This window comes from Nicotiana tabacum, chromosome 9 (assembly GCF_000715075.1).
Source record: "Nicotiana tabacum cultivar K326 chromosome 9, ASM71507v2, whole genome shotgun sequence".
In the NCBI taxonomy this organism is placed as follows: Eukaryota; Viridiplantae; Streptophyta; class Magnoliopsida; order Solanales; family Solanaceae; genus Nicotiana; species Nicotiana tabacum.
In genome coordinates, this window is record NC_134088.1 from 48901621 (window position 1) to 48925445 (window position 23825).

Sequence of the window (23825 nt, forward strand, 5' to 3'; positions counted from 1 at the left end):
GCTTGTTATACATGTGGGCGTCCAGGGCATATGATGCGGGATTGCCCAAATAGAGATTTGGGGGGAATGGCACAACCAGCGAGTTCAGTAACAGGATCATCTATGTCCGTGCATCCTTCAGGGCGCGAGTCTCAGTCTTCGGCTGGTAGAGGTCGGGGCAGAGGTAGAGGTTCCAGTTCAAGTGGTAATCAGAACCGTATCTATGCTTTAGCGGGTCGACAGGTCCAAGAGTCTTCACCAGACGTTGTGATAGGAATATTAACCATTTGCTCTCACGATGCTTATGCTTTGATAGACCCAGGATCTACTTTATCGTATATTACCCCATTTGTCGCGAGGAAGTTTGGTATAGTGCCTGAAATACTAAGTGATCCTTTTGCGGTATCTACACCGGTCGGAGAATCGATTATTGCTAGACGGGTTTACCGAGGTTGTACGGTGACAATTTGTAGTCGTCAGACCTCAGCTGACCTAGTTGAGCTAGAGATGATGGATTTTGATGCTATCATGGGCATGGACTGGTTGGCAGCTTGCTATGCCACAGTTGATTGCCGAGCAAAGGCAGCCATATTTCATTTTCCGGGTGAGCCAATCCTTGAATGGGTAGGTAATATACCAACACCCTGAGGTAGGTTTATTTCCTATCTGAAGGCGAGGAAAATGATCGCAAAAGGGTGCATTTATCATATTGTGCGAGTTAGAGATGCAGATGCTGAGATACCTACACTTCAGTCTATTCCCGTAGTCAAAGAGTATGCAGATGTGTTTCAAGATGAGCTTCCAGGTATTCCTCCAGAGCGAGAGATTGATTTTAGCATCGATTTGCTTCTAGGAACTCAACCAATATCCATCCCTCCGTATAGAATGGCACCTGGCGAATTGAAGGAGTTGAAGGAGCAGTTAAAAGATTTGCTGGAGAAAGGTTACATCAGGCCCAGTACCTCACATTGGGGTGCACTAGTACTATTTGTGCGGAAGAAGGACGGCTCGCTGAGGATGTGTATCGATTATAGGCAGTTAAACAAGGTAACTATTAAGAATAAGTATCCACTTCCAAGGATCGATGACTTGTTTGATCAGTTGCAGGGGCTAGATGCTTTTCAAAGATAGATTTGAGGTCGGGGTACCACCAGGTCAGAGTTTGGGAAAAAGATATTCCGAAGACAGCCTTCAGGACCCGATATGGCCACTTCGAGTTCCTAGTCATGTCCTTCGGGTTGACTAATGCACCCGCTGTATTTATGGACTTGATGAATAGCCTATTCCAGCCATTTTTAGATCTCTTCATGATAGTATTTATTGATGATATTCTGGTTTATTCCCGTTCAGAGGATGAGCATGTGGACCACCTGCGAGCGATACTCCAAACCCTCCGTGATCGTAAGTTGTATGCTAAGTTTTCTAAATGTGAGTTCTGGTTGAAGTCTGTAGCATTCTTGGGGCATATTGTATCAGATGAAGGGATAAAGGTGGACACTCAGAAGATTGAGGCCGTGAAATCTTGGCCTAGACCTACCACTCCGACAGAGGTTCGTAGCTTTTTAGGCTTAGCAGGATACTATCGGAGGTTCGTAGAGGGTTTTTCTTCCCTTTCGGCACCATTGACGAAGTTGACACAGAAAGAAACTAAGTTTCAATGGACAGAGGCTTGCGAGCGGAGTTTCCAAGAGCTTAAGAACAGGTTGACCTCAGCTCCAGTTCTAACACTTCCAGAGGGTCTAGAGGGTTATGCCGTGTATTGTGATGCATCAGGTGTCAGGTTAGGATGTGTCCTGATGCAACATGGGAAGGTAATTGCGTATGCTTCAAGGCAGTTGAGGAAGCACGAGAGGAATTATCCGACCCATGACCTCGAGTTAGCTGCGGTTGTCCATGCACTTAAGATATGGCGGCGTTATTTATATGGTGTTCATGTTGATGTATTTACTGATCATAAAAGCCTACAATATATCTTCAAGCAGAAAGAGTTGAATTTGCGACAGAGGCGATGGCTTGAGTTATTGAAAGATTACGATGTTAACATTCTCTACCATCCAGGGAAAGCTAATGTTGTAGCAGATGCATTAAGTCGCCGATCTATGGGTAGCTTAGCACATGTAGAGCCCGAGAAAAGACAATTAGCTAGAGAGATTCATCAATTGTCTTCGTTGGGGGTTCGGTTAGTAGATTCTGAGGATGGTGGAGTTGTACTCCAAAACACTACAAAATCATCCCTCATAGCGAAAGTCAAGGAAAGGCAGTACGAGGACCCAGAGTTTGTCGAGCTGAGAGAGCGAGTTCCGCAGCAGAAGAAGCCACTGTTAGAGCTAAAGGGAGATGGGGTTCTCAGATATAGGGGTCGTTTGTGTGTTCCAGATGTAGCAGGGCTACGAGACAGGATTATGTCAGAGGCACATTATTCATGGTATTCCATCCATCCTGGGTCGACGAAGATGTATCATGACATTAAGGATGTGTACTGGTGGAATGATATGAAGAAGAACATTGCTGAGTTTGTCGCCCAATGTACTAGTTGCCAGCAAGTGAAGGTAGAGCACCAGAAGCCTGGAGGGCTAATGCAGACTATAGAGATCCCGACATGGAAATAGGAGGCGATAAACATGGACTTTATCACGGGTTTACCTCGTTCTAATCGTAAGTTCGATTCCATATGGGTGATAGTCGATAGGCTCACGAAATCAGCTCACTTCCTACCGGTCAGATCTACATATACAGTAGAAGATTATGCAAAGTTATATATTAAGGAGATAGTGTGGCTACACGGAGTACCAGTTTCTATTATATCTGACCGTGGGGCTCAGTTTACAGCATATTCTTGGAGGTCATTTCAGAGAGGTCTAGGGACTCTGGTGAATCTCAGCACAGCTTTTCATCCACAGACTAATGGACAAGCCGAGCACACAATTCAGACGCTCGAGGATATGTTACGAGTATGTGTGTTGGATTTTAAAAGAAGTTGGGATGAACATCTACCTCTTGTCGAGTTTGCATATAATAACAGTTACCACTCCAGTATTCAGATGGCTCCGTACGAGGCTTTGTATGGGCGTAAGTGCAGATCTCCTATAGGGTGGTTTGATGTTTGGGAATCTGGGTTATATGGGCCAGACCTGGTTCAACAGGCCATGGAGAAAGTAAAGCTTATCCGGGAGCGACTGTTGACAGCTCAGAGTCATCAGAAGTCATATTCTGACATGCGGCGACGAGACTTAGAGTTCAGGATTAATGACTGGGTATTCTTAAAGGTATCACCTATGAAGGGCGTGATGAGGTTTGGCAAGAAAGGCAAGCTTAGCCCACGGTATATTGGGCCTTATAGGATCATTCGGAGAGTGGGCCAAGTAGCTTATGAGTTAGAGTTGCCCTCAGAATTGGAGTATGTCGATCCGGTTTTTCACGTATCTATGCTACGGAAGTGCATTGGCGATCCTACCTGAGTGGTGCCCACGGATGATGTACAGATTACAGAGGACTTGTCATACGAGGAAATTCCAGTTGCCATCCTAGACCGACAAATCCGCAATCTACAAAATAAGGAGGTAGCTTCCGTAAAGGTTTTGTGGAGGAGCAAGAATGTAGAAGAGATGACGTAGGAATCGGAGGAAGAAATGAAGTCTAAATACCCCCACCTATTTCAAACTGAAGATATGGCTCGAGATGGGATGCTACAACACAGCTCTATTCAGGCTAGCAGGTCAGCAGGTAAGCTTTTATTTTTCACTTTTAGTATTTATGATTTACGGTTGGTGAGGCAAAGTGTTGCTATTTATCAACATTGGCCATGTGTGGCATGCATAGTATGTTTTCTGGCTACGTACAGGTTGGTTTTAACCTAGTGGACGAAGGATACTCTGGCAAAAGTCTCCAAAGTCTCTAAGAGTAAACATTCGAGGATGAATGTTTCCAAGGGGGGAATGATGTTACACCCTATATTTTCGTACATAAAAATGCATCGTAAGCAAACTAATGTAGGACCAAAAATGAGATAATATTTAAAAGTATATAAAGTAATTTAATCATGTTACCTCTGAGGTTACAAATATTGAAGATCATGAATAACAAGTACAAAGAGGGTTGGACGGTTCAAAAGCTAAAGCAATTGAAGAAAATAATGTTTCGTCGAAAGTCGACAAGTCGGGAATGTTATAACATATACCTTTGGGGTGAGACTAGGGTGCTTAACATGATAAGGAGATTATGTTATGATTTATATTAGTCGTATGACATCCGTGTGTTATGTTTTGAAGTCAAGCGAGTTGTGGAACAAAAGTCGATGAAAGTCATCACAAGTTACATTCATAAGTTTTACTGAAACTTTGGGTAAAATGTAACTGCGATTTTCTCCCAATATACTTAGAGTTATTGGGTGTTCCACCCATCAAATTAAATATCTATGAGTCTATTTTCCAACGCATTAAACCGTTTGTCAATACGACATTGGAGTAGAAAGATATGGGCATTTGTGCGATACTGCGCAAGCTGCTAGGTGACAAGTAGGTGTGTCACCTACTTGCTTAAATGAGAGCCCAAAAAAATGGGCCATTTCGGGTCGTCCAAAGAGGCCTTTTAAGGGCCTATTTTCTTCATATATTAGACTTAAAATAGAGCATAATAACCAGACATAAGCTCTGCAAAGAATCCTCCCAAAAATTTCCCACAAACCCTAATTGATTTTCTCTCCCTTTCAAGTTCTAATTGGAGGTAAAACCTAGAGTTTGAAGAACCAAGATAAGAGCTGAGTTATCCAACAAATAAGGTGAGTTTACTGCTCTCTTTCATCCAATTTTTCTTCTGTAAATTCATGGTAAGTCGTTCTATACTTGTAAGAACTCACGGGACGGTGATCGGAAGCCGTGAGTTCGAGTTATTCACTTGTAGCGGACTGTTTTGTGGACTGATTTGTGTTGCTGTTGGGCTGCGTGTTTTACTACTATTTTGTGGTGTTTTGGAGGAGGAAGGGGGTTTATAAACACCATATAAATTTAGGGTGGTTGGATGGTTGTTCGTCATAACATTTTCGGGTCGTTTGAGACTACTACGGTGGTCGTTTTGTGTACGAAGAGATTGGGGTGTGTTGGGCTGTTTTGTAGTATTTGATGGTGTATATAGGGCTGGAAAATGATGTATATATGTTTTTATTGTTCTGTTCGTGTATTGTTGGTGTTATCTTGAATTTGGAGGAAGTAAGGATTATAGGGGAGATGCTGCCCGTTTTAATACAAAATAGGTTTGTCGTTCGTTGTGCGATAGTTGTACCTTTCGTAACTTAATGATAGTATTATTATCATTCTTGTAGATTAAGGTGCGAAGAGGTGAGTTCAACTTGGTGATTGGAAAGATTGTGATAAGGTATGTTAAGGCTAAGCCTTCCTTCATTTTGGCATGATCTCGTAGCTACATGTGTTAGTAATGAGACAAAAAGAGAAGTTCATATTCATGAATTTATTCACACTATTCTAGTCTCATAAGTTACAATATTATTCCTTATCGAGACTCTATATTCAATTTAGTATTGTCTTCTTCCAGTCAAGGGAGCAGCAAGCCTATATATACAGTATTACAGTATTTTCATTACCATCGAGCTATAATCGATGGGCAGGCCCCTATTGGGCAACCTCTGATCAGATGGAAAGTTATATACCGAGCCTACTGTGGCCGAGCGCCTATGAGCGAGCCCAGCATGGTCGAGATACATAGCCTAGTATGGCCGAGCGCCTATGAGCGAGCCTACTACGGCAGAGCAGTTATATATACCGAGCCTTATAAGGCCGTACAATTATTTTACTTACTATATTGAAGGATTTGAGTCAGTATCAACAGGTAAGTATATCTCCAGATCATCTTTGACTCCCAGTTACTTCCAATTATTATATTATCAGTTCAGTTTCGATTTTCAGTTATGTTATTGCCTTACATACTCGGTACATTATTTCGTACTGACGCCCCTTTTCCGGGGACGCTGCATTTCATGCATGCAGGTTCAGATAGACAGACGAGTAGACCTCCTCAGTAGGTGTTTCCAGAGTTTAGCCTGATCGGTAAGCTCCACATCCTTCGGAGTTATCGGGTCTAGGTTTTTGTGTGCATCTTATGTATGTATTTATATATGTAATATGGGTAGGTCGGGGCCCTGTTCCGATCACAATATATCTATCAGTAGAGGCTTGTAGACATATCCTGTTGGTTAGTGCAGTATGTTGGGTTTGTAGGCCTGGTATGTATAATTTGGTGGTTTGTCAGCTGTAGTAGCTATGACGGCCTTTTCAGCCTAGCTTTATATTGATGTTTAGTTAGCGCTAGTATCCATTCAGTTTTATATTTTGCTTTGGAAATTGTCTTGCAAGCTGGCCCCATGGCCAAAGTATGACATTATGTGTTCAGAGTCCCTTAGTCGCAATTTGGTACGCCAGGTTAGGTGAGGCATCGGGCGCTTGTCTCGCTCCTAGGTTCGGGGCGTAACAGTGCAGACGTCTCTGTACCGATCCGCAAGACCCGACTAAACTCGCTTATGACTCGTAGCACCCACGAACCCAGATGTCACGACCCAAATCGTCCTCCGTAGTATGTCGTGATGGCACCTAGTCTTAGGGAGTAGGTAAGCCTAACATTTACTGAAATAATAACAATATTAAATAACAACTGACAAATACGAAATATGAATCTCTATACAATACTTACAATCCCAAAATCGGTAGTAAAAGTCATAAGCTCTACTGAGTTACTAGAAAGCCTATAAATACAACTGTTTGAAATAGATATAAAACAGTGCAAGTACAATATCAGAAGGTGACTCCGAAGCTAGTGAACACAGCAACAGGTTTACCTTGAGTCTCCACAACAAGATCCGTACTGCTAGCGATCGGTCAACTGACTCCACATTACATGGCTCTGCACAAACATGTGTAGAAGTGTAGTATGAGTACACCACAGTCGGTACCCAGTAAGTATCAAGACTAACCTCAGTGGAGTAGTGACGAGCTACTGTCAAGACACTCACTAGTCAAATAACCTGTGCCATACCAAAATAATCGAAAACAAATAGCAGTGACAGCAACAATATTCCACTAGTGCTATATATAGTAATGCAGCAAAAATACCATAATTATTACTCAGACGAATAAGAAACACAAGAACAACCAATTAAACAAGTCTTTCACATATAATCTCTTCAAATAAATACCCTTCGAATATATTTCCTCAAATGAGTATCCTTCGAATATAAAACTCTTCCAAATAAATATCTCTTAGCATAATCATAAAATACGGTCCTCGATCCCCTTTTATATTCTCACGACACCTCGTGCCCATATCTCTATCACAACCGCACGAACAACTCTCGTGCCAAATATTTCAATACATAAGATCCGCACGATTAATTTTTTTTCAATAAAGTAAAGTTACAATTTTTTTTTAAACCAAGTAAGAATTCAACAAAGAAATGAATTTATTTTAGAAATAGTTTGAGTAAAGAAAAATGACATTTTAATTTAAATAAAACATCAGATAATCTATTGCTTCGGATGTAAAACTTATTAATTTCAAACATAATAGTAACTTCTTTTATTTAAAACAGCTCAGTCATCCAAAAATTGGTAAAAATCAGGAATATAAATCTTCAGGGTTTCGTGCTAAAAATCCCAAGCCAACACAATATAACAAGGAATACAAACACATAGTAAAAATCAAATAATACATCACGGCAGATCACAAGGATTGACCTATCACGGAAATACAAAATAACCAAACACAAGTACAACCATAGAGAGATGTCAACAAAGGGCACTCCCGAGATACCGTCTCGTAGTCCCAAAAGTAAATGCTCAACAGGGGATCTCCCGAGATACCGTCTCGTAGTCCCAAAAGTAAATATGCAAGATATGGGGATCTCCCAAAGTACCGCCTTGTAGTCCCAAAGTAAATATACAAGACGGGGGGATCTCCTGAGGTACCGCCTCGTAGTCCCAAAGTAAATATGCAACAAACAACAATGCCCCCAGACTATCACAAATCATCACAATTCAATTCCCGGCATAGCCCACCTTGTCTCGCAAAAGGTCATCTTATGTTTTAGAACTCGAATCTGCACATATAAGCCCCGAAAGCTTTTATGTTGAAAATTGATGAAAATAAGAATTTATGCCTTAAAAGTTGATTTTAGTTGACTTCGGTAAATATTTTTGATAAACGGGCCCGGATCTGTATTTTGACGGTCCCGGTGGGTCCGTATCGAATTATGAGACCTGGGCATATGCCCAAAATCAAATTCGGAGGTCCCTAGCTCAAGTTATGAATTTTTGATAAACAATTAAAAGTCTGAAAATTAATTGTTTTTAAGAATTGATTGATATTTGGCATTGTTAGTGCCGGGTCCATATTTTGGTTCCGGAGGCCGGTACAGGTTCATTATGATATTTAAGACTTGTCTATAAAATTTTGTGAGAAACAAAGTTGATTTGACATGATTCAGACGTCCAGTTGAGAAAATAGAAATTTTAAAGTGTTCTTGAAAATTTCATTTGATTTGGTGCTAAATTAGTAGTTCTAGGTGTTATTTTGGCGATTTAATCATGCGAGCAAGTTCGTATGATATTTTTAGACTTGTGTGCATGTTTAGTTTGGAGCCCCGAGGGCTCGGGTGAGTTTCGGATAGGCCACAGGATGTTTTGGACTTTGAAAATCTGGTATTTTGCTGCAGCAGGTGTTCTGGCATGTCCTTCTTCACTTTCACGAAGGTACTCTCGCGAACGCGAAAAGTAAACTAGGCAGCTGAAGATTTCTTCTTCGCGAACGCGAAGGCTTGGTCGCGAACGCGAGCAATGCCTCGCGAATGCGAAGGCCCGGGGCGAGTAACCATCGCAAACGCGATTTGGGTCTCGCGAACGAGTAGGCTTGGAAGGCAGTACCCTTCGCGAACGCGACAGTGCTCTCGCGAATGCGATGAACACTGCCGCACAGCACTTAACAGAATCCAAAAACGGAATTTTAGCCAAAAATTCATTTTCTCAAAAACCAAATGGTGAGAGGCGATTTTTCAAGAGCCATTTCTTCCCTAAATTGTTGGTAAGTGATTCTAAACCATTTTCTTTCAATTACCCATTACATTTCTTGAATTTTCAACAAAAAATCTAGAGTTCTCATGGTAGAATTAGGGGTTAGGGTAGAAACTAGGGCTTTAGGGAATTTGGGGATTTAGACCTCAATTTGAGGTCGGATTCCAAAACTAATTACATATTCGGGCTCGGAGGTGAATAGGTAAAAGAATTTTGGTCTGAACCTCGGGTTTGGACCAAGCGGGCCCGGGGTCGATTTTTTGACTTTTTGGAGGAAAATTTGGGAAATTTAATTTATGAAAAATAATTGATTCCTTTAGAAATATTTGATATTATTGAGTCAATTTTAATAGATACGAGTGATTTGGAGGTTAATTCCAAAGGAAAAGATGTGATTAAGAATTAAGTGGCCTTCGGAGCGAGGTAAGTGTCGTGTCTAACTTTTGCTTGAGGGAATAGGTATTATGTGTTCATTTTCTACGTGTTTGGTTGTTAGATACGATGTATAGGTGAGGTGACCAGCATCTATGCGTCGTTGTCGAGTCATATCATGCGAGTGTATTCTTGTCTATGGTGTAGCCTTAAATTCTACTATCCATACTTATCGGGTTATTTGAAATGATAGGTGACTCATATCTCATTTCACTGAGATTTTGTAACTTTCGAATATTGATTCAAGGTTGAGATTACATTGTGCTATTGATTAAAGTTAAAATACTGGTTTCTTTGTGATACTCTTATCTATCCATTGTTATTGATTTTGTGATTGGTGAGGAGGAGTATAAAGCACGAAGGGTGATGTCATGCATGCATTATTTATATTGTGAGGAAGAGAGTAAAGCACGAAGGGTGATGCCTTTATGCATTATTTATATTGTGAGGAAGAGTGAAAAGCAAGAAGGGTGATGCCGTGCCGTTCTATTTATTTATTTGGTGAGGTTGAGAGTAAAATCACGAAGGGTAATGTCGTGCCGTTCTATTTATTTATTTGGTGAGGTTGAGAGTAAAAGCACGAAGGGTGATGCCGTGAAGTTTTCCTTTGTTGTTTTAATTGCTCAATTCGTTTAAGGATTTTCTCTTTAATTCTGTCTTTTCATTATTCTCACTCTTTATGTTGTATTCCCCCACTGTATGTCCCCTTCCCATTATTTCTGCGTTATTGCTATATTTACTGTTATTTCCATTAGCATGATTATACTGTTCAGGTTATATGTGGGTGTCTTATCCTAGCCTCATCACTACTTCGCCGAGGTTAGGCTCGACCCTTACCAGTACATGGGGTCGGTTGTACTGATGCTGCACTCTGCACTTTCTGTGCAGATTTTGATACCGGCTCAGGTTGATCGAGATTTTCTACTGGTCCGCTGTCCGGAGACTCAAGATAGATCTGTCGGCGTTCACAGACATTGAAATCCCCGTCTATCTTTTATGTCCTACTGTTTTCTTTCATTCAGCCAGTTGTATTTCTTTCAGACTATTACTTGTAGTAAATTTTAGAATGCTCGTGAATTGTGACTCCAGATCCGGGTGGTAGTAATTAATAAAGTTTTATGATATTCCGCACGTATTATATTTCATCTTAGTTAATTATTGTTATTTACTTAATGGAAATAAGGAATTGGTTTAACAATTTTTCTAACGTTGGCTTGCCTAGCAAGTGAAATGTTAGGCGCCATCACGTTCCTGTCTGTGGGAAATTTCTTGTTGTGACAGTTGGTATCAGAGCACTAGGTTGCTTAGGTCTCACGATTCATGAGCAAGCTTAGTAGAGTCTGGAGGATCGGCACGGAGACGTTTGTTCTTATCTTCCAGAGGCTAAGAAGTTTAGGAACAAGTTTCACTTCTATTTTTCTCTGTCGTGCGATTTTGCTTTCTCAATACTGATTGAACTCTTCTACTCTTATTCTCTCGCAGATGGCGAAAACACATACTGCTTCCTCAGCTGAGCATCAGCCAGAGCCTCCAGCGGTAGCTCCTACGCGGGACAGAGGTCGAGGCCGAGGCCGTGCCAGAGGCTAAGGCAGGGGCAGGGCTCAGCCTAGAGCCCAAGCAACAACCCCAGCAGTGGAGCCTCAGATAGAGCTTGACGAGGAGGTTCCCGCTCAAACTGTTCCTGCCGAACCAGCTCGCATTCCGGAGGAGTTCATTGCTACCCCAGTACTTCAGGACACTTTGGTCCGTTTGGTAGGCCTTATGGAGAGTGTGGCCCAGACGGGCGGATTTCCCATGGCACCAGCAGTCTCTCAGGCTGGAGGAGGAGCCCAGACTCCCACCACTCCCGCTTCGGAGCAGATAGCTCCCTAGTATTAGGCTCCAGTAGCTCAGCCAGTCGGATTAGTTCAGCCGGTTATTGCGACACAGGTCGGAGATGGTCCGGCTATGTCTTCTGTGGCTTTATGGAGATTGGACAGGTTTATCAAGCTCTTTCCTATTGACTTCAGTGGTGCTCCTTCAAAGGATCCCCAAGAGTATCTTGACAGCTGTCACGAGGTTCTACGGAACATGGGTATAGTGGAGACCAATAGGGTCGATTTTGCTGTATTTCAGATGACTGGTTCCGCCAAGAAATGGTGGAGAGATTACTTGTTGACCAGACCAGCTGGGTCGCCTGCTCTTACTTGGGACCATTTCTCTCAGCTCTTCATAAAGAAGTTTCTGCCTATCACATTGAGAGAGGAGCGTCGCCGTCAGTTTGAGCATCTCCAGTAGGGCAGTATGACTGTTACTCAGTATGAGACCCGTTTTGTGGATTTGGCCCGTCATGCTATTCTTCTGCTTCCCACCGAGAGAGAAAGGGTGAGGAGATTTATTGATGGACTTGCTCAGCTTATCAGATTGCAGATGGCTAAGGAGATTGGGAGTGAGATTTCTTTTCAGGCGACTGCTAATATCGCCAGACGAGTCGAACTGGTTCTTACTGAGGGAGGTCAGGGGTCTGACAAGAGACCTCGTCATTCCAGTAAGTTCAGCGGTGCCTCGCCTAGAGACAGGAGTACTTTTGGTAGAGGCCATCCTCCCAGGCCATTTTATTCAGCGCTCCAGGCATCCCATGGTGCCTCAGGTGGTCGTAGCCCTCAGATGCATTATTCCGACCAACTAGCCTACAGTGCACCACCAGCTCCTATTAGTACACCTCCACTCCAGAGTTATCAGGGTGGTTATTCAGGTCGACAAGGTCAGTTTCAGGGTCAGCAGTCACAGCAGCCGAAGTTATGTTATACTTGTGGTGATCCGAGGCACATTGCTAGATTTTGCCCTCGGGTAACGGGCAACGGGCAGCTCACAGCATCAGAGTTCTCGTGCCATGTTTCCGGCACCAGTTGCTGCACCACCTGCTCAACCAGCAAGAGGCAGGGGTCAGGCAGCCAGAGGTAGAGGCCAGACTGTCAGAGGTGGAGGTCAGGCCGTTAGAGGTGGAGACCAGCCAGTTAGAGGCCGTCCTAGGGAAGTAGTTCAGGGTGGTGGGGCCCAGCCCCGGTGTTATGCTTTCCCAGCCAGGCTTGAGGTTGAGTCATCTGACGTTGTTATCACAGGTACTGTTTCAGTTTGCAGTAGAGATGATTCGATTCTATTTGATCCGGGATCTACTTACTCCTATGTGTCATCCTATTTTGCTTCCTATTTGGTTGTGCCCCGTGATTCTTTGAGTGCTCCGGTGTATGTGTCCACACCAGTGGGAGATGCTATTATTGTAGATCGTGTTTATCGTTTATGTGTGGTCACCCTTGGGAGTCTTGAGACTCGTGTAGATCTTCTACTTCTCGACATACTTGATTTTGATGTCATACTAGGTATGGATTGGCTGTCACCTTATCATGCTATACTAGATTGTCACGCCAAGACGGTGACCTTAGCCTTGCGGGGGTTGCATCGATTAGAGTGGAGAGGGAATCTTGGCCATTCTGCCAGCAGGGTTATCTCTAGGAGAGGGAATCTTGACCATTCTGCCAGCAGGGTTATCTCTTATGTGAAAGCTCAGCATATGGTCGAGAAGGGGTGTCTAGCTTATTTGGCTTATGTCCGCGATTCTAGTGCGGAGGTTCCTTCCATAGATTCGATGCCAGTTGTTTGTGAGTTTCCAGAGGTGTTTCCTGCAGACCTATCGGGGATGCCACCCGATAGGGATATTAATTTTTGCATTGATTTGGCTGTGGGCACTCAGCCTATTTCCATTCCGCCATATCGCATGGCCCCGCCAGAGTTGATAGAATTGAAGGAGTAGTTGCAAGATTTGCTTGATAAGGGCTTCATTAGACCTAGTGTCTCACCCTGGGGTGCAGCTGTGTTGTTTGCGAAGAAGAAAGATGGATCGATGAGGATGTGTATAGATTATTGGTAGTTGAACAAAGTCACCATCAAGAACAAGTATCCATTGCCGAAGATTGATGATTTATTAGATCAGTTTCAGGGTGCCAAGGTATTTTCAAAGATTGATTTGAGATTTGGCTACCATTAGTTGAGGATTAAGGCATCCGATATTCCTAAGACAGCTTTTTGGACTCGATATGGGCATTATATCTAGTGATGTCATTTGGGCTGACAAATGCCCCAGCAGCATTCATTGATTTGATGAACCGGGTGTTCAAACCCTACTTGGATTCCTTTGTGGTTGTGTTTATTGATGGTATCTTGATCTACTCCCACAGTCGAGAGGAGCATGAGCAGCACCTTCGGATCTTTCTTCAGACTCTGAAAGACAGCCAGTTATATGCTAAGTTCTCAAAATGCGAGTTTTGGTTGAGTTCAGTTGCTTTCTTGGGTCACGTTGTATCAGCATAGGGTATTCAGGTGGATCCTAAGAAGATTGAGGCAGTTCAGAACTGGCCTAGACCCATATCAGCTACAGAGATCCATAGTTTCCTAGGTTTGGCGGGCTATTACCGTCGATTTGTGGATGGGTTTTCATCCATAGCAGCCCCGTTGACTAGATTGACCCAAAAGGGTGCCCCGTTCAGGTGGTCAGACGAGTGTGAAGCGAGCTTTCAGAAGCTCAAGACTGCTTTGACTACGGCACCGGTATTGGTGTTACCCACGGGTTCAGGATTTTATACAGTATACTGTGATGCATCTCGTATTGGTCTGGGAGCAGGTATTGATGCAGGGTGGCAAGGTTATTGCATATGCTTCACGGCAGCTGAAGGTTCACGAGAAGAATTACCCTGTTCATGATCTAGAACTGGCAGCCATTGTTCACGTGCTGAAGATTTGGAGGTACTATCTTTACGGCGTGCCATGTGAGGTATTCACTGATCATTGGAGCTTGCAGTATTTGTTCAAGCAGAAGGAACTCAATTTAAGGCAAAGGAGGTGGCTGGAGCTATTGAAAGACTATGATATCACCATATTATATTATCCCGAGAAGGCCAACGTGGTGGCTGATGCTTTGAGTAAAAAGTCAGTCAGTATGGGTAGCCTTGCATATATTCCAGTTGGTGAGAGAATGCTTGCATTGGATGTTCAGGCCTTGGCCAACCAGTTCGTGAGGTTAGATGTTTCTGAGCCCAGCCGTGTTCTAGCTTGTACAGTCGCTCGGTCTTCTTTGTTTGAGCGCATCAGAGATCGGCAGGATGACGATCAGCATTTACTTGTCCTTAAAGACACAGTGCGGTACAGTGGTGCCAAGCAGGTTACTGTTGGAGATGACGGAGTTTTGAGGATGTAGGGTCGTATATGTGTGCCTAATGTGGATGGACTTCGTGAGTTTATCCTTGAAGAGTCCCACAGTTCCCGGTATTTTATTCATCCGGGCGCTGCCAAGATGTATCAGGACTTGAGGCAACATTATTGGTGGAGGCGAATGAAGAAGGACATAGTTGCCTATATAGCTAGGTGCCTAAATTGACAGCAGGTAAAGTGTGAGCATTAGAGACCTGGTGGTTTACTTCAGAGGTTAGAAATTCCTGAGTGGAAGTGGGAGCGTATCACTATGAATTTTATTGTTGGACTCCAACGGACTCAGAGGAAGTTCGATGCAGTTTGGGTCATTGTGGACAGGCTGACTAAGTCAGCGCATTTCATTCCTATAGCAGCTACCTATTCCTCAGAGTGGTTGGCAGATATTTACATTCGTGAGATCGTCCGTCTTCACGGTATGCCTGTGTCTATCATTTCTGATTGAGGTGCACAGTTAACCTCGCACTTTTGGAGGGAAGTTCAGCGTGAATTGGGTACGCGGGTTGAGTTGAGCACAACATTTCATCCTCAGACGGATAGACAGTCCGAGTGTACTATTCAGATCTTGGAGGATATGCTTCGCGCTTGTGTTATAGACTTCGGAGGATCGTGGGATCAGTTCTTGCCCCTTGCAGAGTTCGCCTACAACAACAGCTACCAGTCGAGCATTTAGATGGCTCCCTATGAGGCATTATATGGTAGGCGGTGTCGGTCGCCAGTTGGGTGGTTCGAGCCGGGAGAGGCTCGGTTGTTGGGCACATACTTAGTACAGGATGCCTTGGATAAGGTCAAGATTATTCAGGATCGACTTCGCACAGCTCAGTCCAGGTAGAAGAGTTATGCCGACCGTAGAGTTCGTGATGTTGCATTCATGGTCAGAGAGAGAGTGTTACTTCGGGTATCACCTATGAAGGGTGTCATAAGGTTCGGAAAGAAGGGCAAGTTGAGCCCTAGGTATATCGGACCTTTTGAGATTCTGGAGAGAGTGGGAGAGTGGCTTACAGGCTATGTTGCCACCTAGTTTAGCAGCTGTTCATCTGGTATTCCATGTGTCCATGCTTCGAAAGTATCACGTCGATCTATCCCATGTGTTAGATTTCAGCTCTTTCCAGTTGGACAATGATTTGACTTACGAGGAGAAGCCGGTGGCAATTCTAGCCTGGCAAGTTCGCCAGTTGAGATCAAAGAGTTACCCTTCATTTCGAGTGCAGTGGAGAGGTTAGCCTATTGAAGCAACTACTTAGGAGTCCGAGTCCGATATGTGGAGTCGATATCCCCACCATTTAACCAGCCCAGGTACTTTTCTATGTCCGTTCGAGGACGAACGGTAGTTTTATAGGTGGAGAATGTGATGACCCAAAAGGTCATCTTATGTTTTAGAACTCGAATCTGCGCTCTTAAGCCTTAAAAATCTCATTTTTACACTCCTCAATTTGCGTGCGCAGTCCGGTCAGGTTTCCGGAAAGCTTTTATGTTGAAAATTGATAAAAATAAGAATTTATTCCTTAAAGGTTAATTTTAGATGACTTCAGTCAACCTTTTTGTAAACGGGTCTGGATTCGTGTTTTGACGGTCCCGCTGGGTCCGTATGGAATTATGGGACTTGGGCGTATGCCCGGAATCGAATTCGGAGGTCGTTAGCTCAAGTTATGAATTTTTGATAAAAAATAAAAAGTCTAAAAATTAATTATTTTTAAGAATTGATTGATGTTTGGCATTGTTAGTGCCAGGTCCGTATTCTGGTTCAGGAGCCCGGTACAGGTTCATTATGATATTTAAGACTTGTCTGTGAAATTTGGTGAGAAACGGAGTTGATTCAGACGTCGAGTTGAGAAAATAGAAATTTTTAAGTGTTCTTGAGAATTTCATTTGATTTGGTGCTACATTCGTAGTTCTAGGTGTTATTTTTGGCGATTTAATCGCGCGAGTAAGTTCGTATGATATTTTTATACTTGTGTGCATATTTGGTTTGGAGCCCCGAGGGCTCGGGTGAGTTTCGGAAAGGCTACGGGATGTTTTGGACTTTGGAAATCTGGTATTTTGCAGCAGCAGGTGTTCTGGCATGTCCTTCTTCGTGTTCACGAAGGTACTCTCGCGAACGAGAAGAGTAAACTGGGCAGCTGAAGATTTCTTCTTCGCGAACGCGAAGCGATGGGGGCGTTACCCTTCGCGAATGTGACAAGCCCGTCGTGAAGGCATAGTGTTAGGCATTTGGGAGGGGGAGTCAGCCGTTCCTTCATCGTGAACGCGAGCAATGCCTTGCGAACGCGAAGGCCAAGGGGGAGTAACCATCGCGAATGTGAGCTGGGTCTCTCAAACGCGTAGGCTTGGCAGCCAGTACCCTTCGCGAACATGACAGTTCTCTCGCGGACGCGATAAACACTGTCGCCCAGCACTTAACAGAATCCAAAAATGGGATTTTAGACAAAAATTCATTTTCTCAAAAATCAAACGGTGAGAGGCAATTTTTCAAGAGCCATTTCTTCCCCAAATTGTTGGTAAGTGATTCTAAACCATTTTCTTTCAATTACCCATTACATTTCTTGAATTTTCAACCTAAAATCTAGAGTTTTCATGGTAGATTTAGGGGTTAGGGTAGAAACTAGGAATTTCGGGAATTTGGGGAATAAGAGTATCACAAAGAAACCAGTATTTTACCCGTAATCAATAGCACAATGTAATCTCAACCTTGAATCAATATTCGAAAGTTACCAAATCTCAGTGAAATCAGATATGAGTCACCCATCATTTCAAATAACCCGATAAGCATGGATAGTAGAATTTAAGGCTACAAAATAGACAAGAATAGAATTTCACTTGGATTCTATGACTCGACAACGATGCATAGATGCTCGTCACCTCACCTATACATCGTATTTAACAACCAAACACGTAGCAAGCCAAAGTTAGACACGCCACTTACCTCACTCCGAAGGCCACTTAATTCTCAATCACAGCTTTTCCTTTGGAATTCACCTCCAAACCACTCGTATCTATTCAAAAATGACTCAATAATATCAAATATTGCTAAAGGAATCAATTATTTTTCATAAATTAAATTTTCAAAATTTTTCTCCAAAAAGTCGAAAAATCGACCCCGGGCCCGCTTAGTCAAAACCCAAGGTTCGAACCAAAATCCTTTTACCCATTCACCCCCGAGCCTGAATATGTAATTAGTTTTGGAATCTGACCTCAAATTGAGTTATCTTAGTTAATTATTGTTATTTAGTGAATGGAAATAAGGAATTGGTTTAACGGTTTTTCTAACATTGACTTGCCTAGCAAGTGAAATGTTAGGCGCCATCACGGTCCCGTCGGTGGGAAATTTCGGGTCTTGATAGTACGTACTCATCACCTCGCGTACTCGACTTCACATTTCACAAATGGCACATAAGACTCGATGCCTAAGGGGTAATTCTCCCACTCGAGGTTAAGCAAGACACTTACCTTTTTGAAGTTATGCCGATATTCCAAAATCGCATCCTTTCTTGAATTAACCTCCAGACTGCCCAAATCTATCCAAATTAATTGTATAACTCCATTAAAATTCATTGAAAACAATTCCGGATAATAATACGTCGACTTAAAAATTTATTCCAAAAAATCAACAAAAGTAAATGCGAGACCCGCCCCTCGGAACCTGACATAATTTTCATGAAATCCGAACACCCATTCCGATACGAGTTCAACCATACCAATTTTATCAAATTCCGATAACAACTCGACCTCCAAATCTTAAATTTTCATTTTTGGAAGATTTTGCAAAGAACAATCTCCCCAACTCTTTCGGACAACCACTAGTATAATGGTCATAACGTTTTGTACAAAACTCCAAATGATGAATGGTTAACTTTCTGAAAACTAGATTCAAAGGACTATAACTTTCATTTGTTGCTAATCTCCCAATTCCTTATATATTTTGAGATATAAGCTTCCAAATTCAGCCCTATGCAACAGAGATTTCAAAACTCTTCGCGGACAGCCTGTAGTATATCTACCATAACTTTTTGTGCACAACTCCAAATGACAAATGGCTTACCTTTCTGAAAGCTAAACACAAAGGGCTACAACTTTTGTCTTTGGATCATCTCCAAATTCCTTATAGATTGCGATATATAAGCTTCCAAAGTTAGGTCAGTGCAGCAGAAAATATCCTCTACGCGATCGTGAAAGGCCTTCCGCGATCGCGATTCACTGGCCATTTTCCCCCATTTTGTGCTTCGCGATCGCGGCCAATTCCACGCGATCGTATAGCATACTGCTGTAGCTAAAAAGTAGCAGCTATAAATGGCCTAGAAATGGTCTGAAACCACCCCGAAACTCACCCGAGCCCCTCGGGACCCCGTCCAATCACACCATCCAGTCCTATAACATAACACAGACTTGCTCGAGGCCTCAAATTACATCGAACAACATCAAAACGATGAATCACACCTCAAATCAAAATCTATGAACTTTGAACTTTCAAATTCTATATCTTATGCCGAAACACATCAAATCAATTCAGAATGACTTCAAATTTTGCACACAAGTCATAATTGACATAACGAAGCTATTCAAATTTCCAGAATCGGATTTCGACCCCGATATCAAAAAGTCAACCCCCCGGTCAAACTTTCCAAAAATTTGACTTTCGCTATTTTAAGCTTAATTCCACTACGGACCTCCAAATAATTTTCCGGACACACTCCTGAGTCCAAAATCACCCAACGGAGCTAACGAAACCAACCGAACTCCATTTTGGAGTCGTTTTCACACATTTTCGACTACGGTCAAAATCCTAAGACTTAAGCATCCGTTTTAGGGACCAAGTATCCCAAATCACCCTGAATCATCCGGTAACTGAATTCAACCGTGCACGAAGTCAATACACATAATACGAAGCTGCTCTAGACCTTAAGTCGTAGAACTGGGCGTTAATTCTTAAAACGACAAGTTGGGTCGTTACACATAGTAAAAATCAATTAATACATCACGGCAGATCACAAGGATTGACCTATCACAGAAATACAAAATAACCAAAGATAAGTACAACCATAGAGAGATGTCAACAAAGGGCACTCCTGAGATACCGTCTCATAGTCCCAAAAGTAAATGCTCAACAGGGGATCTCTCGTAGTCCCAAAAGTAAATATGCAAGACAGAGGAATCTCCCGAGGTACCGCCTCATAGTCCCAAAGTAAATATGCAAGACAGGGGGATCTCCCGAGGTGCCTCCTGGTAGTCCCAAAGTAAATATGCAAGAAACAACAATGCCCCCAGGCTATCACAAATCATCACAATTCAATTCCCGACATAGCCCACCTTGTCTCGCCACGTGCGTAATAATAAAGTAAATGCCCACCTTGTCTCGCCGCAAGCGCATAATAATATTCCCACCTTGTCTAACCACATGCGCAAACCCACATATCTATGTATATAGCGTGCCTTGTCACGCCACATATGCATAAATCAATAGTAATAATAGCACGACGGAAACCTCAAGCAAATACCCGAACAAAACCTCCCCACAATATAACGTGCCAATATCACATCTCATAAATTGCACCTCAAGTGCTCAAACATTATAACATATCACAGATTTGCACATCAAGTGCTCAAATATTACAACTCGCCACAAAATTCAACAATACATTAATTTCCACAATAAGGAGCCCATGGCTCGACCATAATGTGCACAAAATCTTAACAAATATATCCGGGAGTGAACAACTCAACAAAATAATATTTCACATAAAAATCAAGGTGGCAATCACACTAAATCATCATATAAAAACAAATCCAATAAAACAAGGATTTAGGCAAGATAATTAAAGGATTTAATAAGTACTAATAATTTCCAATTTAATACATAAGGGTGTCTAAGGATCTTAACCAATGTAATTTGCATATATAAATCAAGTACGTACTCGTCTCCTCACGTACATGGTTTTCAATTACACAAATTGCACATAAGGCTCAATGCCTAAGGGGAATTTCCCTCACTCAAGGTTAGGCAAGATACTTACCTTTTTCGAAGTTATGCCGATATTCTAAAATTACCTTCTTGCTTGAATTGAACTCCGGAATGGTCAAATCTATCCAAATTAATTATAACACTTTATTAAAATTCATCAAAAATAATTTTGGATAATAAAACGTTGACTTGAAAATTTATTCTAAAATGTCAATGCGGGGCCTGCCTCTTGGAACCCAACATAATTTTCATGGAATCCGAACACCCATTCCGATGCGAGTTCAACCATACCAATTTTATCCAATTCTGATAACAACTCGACCACCAAATCTTAAATTTTTGTTTTTGGAAGATTTTGAAATTTTTTTGATTTCCTCCATTTAAATCCGAATTAAACGATGCATATATGTCATGACCCAAACCGATGGGCCGCGACAGGCACCCGTTGCCTTACTCAACCGAGTACCAACGTAACATATCTTTTTTATTATATCATCATATACACGTGACATACGGGCCTAATAGGCCAACATGATCATTAATAAACTCAAAACATATGCCGACAAGGCCATAGAATTTTTCATATAGATGACATCTATCTACAAGCCTCTAAGAATATATAACTGTCATAACGATCGGGACAAAGCCCCAATATACCAAACCATACACATCTAAATTATACTGACCAAACAAGCAACTCCGGAGCAAATGGAGTGCACCAATATCTTCTGCTGAGCTGATCGCCTAATTGGAGGACTCTCGACCTATCTATCGAGACCTACGGGCATGAAACGCAGCGTCCCTAGGCAAAAGGGACATCAGTAAAAATAATGTACCAAGTATGTAAGGAATGAAAACCAGTAAATAATAGACATGAGAGAAACATGGAGTAAAATACTCGACATGTACGTCTGCATAGCTCTGTGAATCATTTCATTTTTATAATGCCATGCATATGCGTATAAATCTCATACCATGCATAGATATATGTTTTCATAACATCATCAAGCCTCTGAAGGTATCCCGTCATATCATTTCGGCGACTGTGGGCAAATCATCAACGTACGCCAGCTGATCAGGTGGTGGTGCGTATATAATGCCATAACCTTTTCCCATATTCCATATACATATAATATACATATATACGCGTATATAACGCCATCTGGTCATGGGTCAATGTATATGTATGAATGCATGAATTGCATAAGAAATATGTTAATAATATTTTCTCGAAAAGTCATAAAAATAATATGCCTAGCGGATAAATTTTATCAAATACATATTTTTCTGAGACCCATGAATAGAAGATATAATAATAATTCACATAGGGAATCAAGAATATAGACACTCCTAATATTTCTATGAATAGAGTCATTTATAAAAGTTACGTATTTTTGCTCGTTTCATTTGTATCATTTGGATCATGCCAAGAGGAAAGAAAGGGTAGCCTTATCATACCTGAATCGATTCTCTTTTGCGAAAACACGTAATGGATGATCGAAGTAGGGAAGAACCTGTATGATATTTTTGAGAAATATTTTATCGTGCTCCCTTAGAGTTTGTAATTCACGTTGCAATAGCTTTGTAAATGTTCAAATGAATTCTTTGTAAATATTTGTAATTCACGTTGCAATAGCTCTCTGTGGAGTCATCACCTTAATGCAAACATTTTCCATTCTCTTTAATGATGTAGGGAGTTATTTTGCTCTTTGAAGGATTTATTTCGACCAGCCACTCTTTTGTTCTTGATCTTTTGATATTAGGAAATGAAATATAACACTAGTGTAGGAAAGCTTTTATAGTGGGTGTGGCCCACTTATTTGATGAGTAATGTCACGTAATCTACTAAATTTTTGCCACCTCTTTTAATGACTTAAGAGTCATTTGGTTAAAGAGTGGCTTGCTGCCACGTTGGTCTTTCCCATCATTATCCAAATAATTCATTAATTAAGTGGGTAATATTCCATTATCCAAGAATTAATCAATTATCCGCATAATTAAGAATTATCTCACCTTACTTCAAATACTACTTACTTTTAACACACCTTATACACCTTACTATCATGGCCATGTGATACCTTGTATGGTACTAGTCCATAAATACCGGATATTTTAGCTCGGGCCGTATTTTATCCCAAATTGTCAAACTTCGACGAAGTTCATTTTCTTTGATTTGCTTACCTTCTTACCTTCACGAATTTACTCATTACTTGTTTGAAATAGCATAGAATGCTTATAATCTTAAAATAATCTCATTCCTGAACTTACGTCGATTAACTTACGACAAAACTTTAACGTACGAAAAATGCGGGATGTAACATCTCATTTCCAAGCTTTCATCAATTTACTTATGGCATACATTCACGTACGAAAACATGGGGTGTAACATCATTTCCCCCTTTGGAACATTCGTCCTCGAATGTTGACTGGTGTACTTATCATTTTCATAGCCTATGTCTTCCGAATACTTTATTACTCTCCTTGCCATCTAGGCAAGTGTTCTGTGAATAAATCCAAAGGCCAAGGAATTCCCCCCTTTTAGGCCTCCTTTTCATACCACGAATTGTCGTCGGAATCCTTCCAATCTCGTAACTGTTGCTACCTTCTGTCATGCAGCCTGTAGGACTTTTTCCTTGTATGTGTTCCTATGCGACTCTTCCCTTCAGATTTTAGCCAATCTTTAGACCTTACTTTGGGAACATATACAGAACTTGACAAGATGTCCCTCTGGGCATCTATAGGTGTATTGAAGTTCTTCGGTCGGTACTTTGTCGAACTTATGAATATTGCCATATCTTATTTCATAGACCTAGTTATCCATCCGTATGACTGTACTGTATCTAAGTAGGTCATATTATACCATAACTCTGACCTCGATTTCTCGTTACTAAGGTCTGCTACCAAATTCCAGGTTGCTTTCATTGCTTATCCAATATATATAAATCTATGTCCTTTAATGCTTCCATATTACTGTTCATCTTAAGAATGACGGCCTAATCTCATCTCATAATTTATAACTTTTATCCATCCATTATTGATTCACCCCAATATTGATCTATAATCTAACCCTGATAACTTAACCTTTTATGTAACACTTCCACTAGGGTTCACGTTTCATCGGGGAGCAACTGAAATGATTAGACTGA

The 23825-nt window shown here is 41.7% G+C and overlaps 1 pseudogene; it reads left to right on the forward strand.

Moving 5' to 3' along the window:
• The first annotated feature begins 996 nt into the window (after positions 1 to 996).
• Positions 997 to 23825, forward strand: part of LOC142163886 (uncharacterized) — a 92595-nt pseudogene continuing 69766 nt past the window's right edge.